The sequence below is a fragment of the Stegastes partitus genome, unplaced genomic scaffold (genome assembly GCF_000690725.1).
Source record: "Stegastes partitus isolate 25-593 unplaced genomic scaffold, Stegastes_partitus-1.0.2 Scaffold497, whole genome shotgun sequence".
Lineage (NCBI taxonomy): Eukaryota > Metazoa > Chordata > Actinopteri > Pomacentridae > Stegastes > Stegastes partitus.
This window is the reverse complement of record NW_007578228.1, coordinates 50211-51721: the sequence shown is the minus strand read 5'-3', so window position 1 is coordinate 51721 and position 1511 is coordinate 50211.

The following is a 1511-nucleotide window of genomic DNA, read 5'->3' as shown; positions in this document are numbered from 1 at the left end:
TTTTTTATTTTATTTATTCTTCTTTTTATTTCCACTTTTATTTTATTATTCTTTGATTGATTTATTTTTTTCTAATTTGGCACTCTCACTGCTCCATACAAAACCTCCCATACGAAAAGCAACCCCCCCAAAAAAACACCTCTGTAATATATTTTTTTGAAATACAAAAGAATAATAATTTCTGTGTTTGTGTTGAGTTTCCAGGCAACAGCTGTGACTGGTTTGGAACGACAATGGAGGTGAACAAGGTGCTCAGCTTCTCCTCAAACACACTCTGACTACAGTTCTAACTTCAGTGCACTTGACTGTTTCCTTTTATAAACGCAGGACATCAGAGACGCTCTCCAGAAGGACGGGATAAGGAGGGACGCTGATGTTTGCCAGCTCAGTCTGGCCACAAAGTAAGACGAACCTTTGTTTTTATTTAAAATATAAACCTTAAACTTGCACTGCACATCATTTCACAAGCATCCAGGCTGTTCAGACGGAGAGATCACAGTTGTTTTGTGGCTTTGTCGAGCAGAAAACTCACCGCCGTTCCTGACTTATCAAGATTTCACTTCCTGAGGAAGCTGTGGCTGAACAACAACGAGGTACTGGACTTAATGTACACGACCTTTAGCAGCCAGGTGTCCTTAAAGGCTGAAGACGGTTTGATTTGCATTGTGATCCTTTCAGATCAGGGAGCTCAGCTGTCGCTCCCTCAACTGCTGCCTGACTGAACTTCACCTCCAGAACAACAACATCAAGTCTGTCTCAGGTTCATTCTTATGTCTCCTCTGAAGATATTTGTACATTCCACAGGATGATTTCATGGTTTTATAATTTGCTTTTTTAACTTTTAGCACAGCTCTGGATGGATTTCAGTAAATGCTCCTTTAAAGGTGGCAGCAAAAGTCAGAATCAAAAACATTGGTGCCTTTTTGTGGAATATTGAATATTTTACACTGACCTTGAACTCTTCATTTCAACAATGCCACCAGAAAGGTTTAGAGATGATGGAATTAGGAGAGATTTAGGGAGGCAGCAATTCTTTTGACAAAAAAATAATAATAATTTCGGCTGTAAACTTTGAGCCCATAACGTAAATACACAGCAGTCAGATAAATGTAAACGAGGACAAAGTGCTTCAGTACACCGTGTCCAGCTCTAGCAGCCGTAAATCTGTGCATCACCCTGAATAGGAGTCCTTAAATAACAAGTAAACAGGCCATCATTAACATTTCTTTCCTCCTGTCTCTAACTTAGGCGCTCTAAATCATCTCACCTGCCTTCGACTCCTGTTTCTCCACAACAACCAGATCAGAGGGCTGGAGGACACGATGCACGAGCTCAGGAGGATGCAGCAGCTCCAAAACGCCAGTGAGTGATGAACCCTCCGTCATAAAGAGCCCTGCAGAGGGGCAGATTAGTTCCATCCATCCATCATCTATACACCGCTTAATCCTCACTAGGGTCATGGGGGGCTGGAGTCTATCCCAGCTGACTCAGGGTGAAGGCAGGTTCACCTG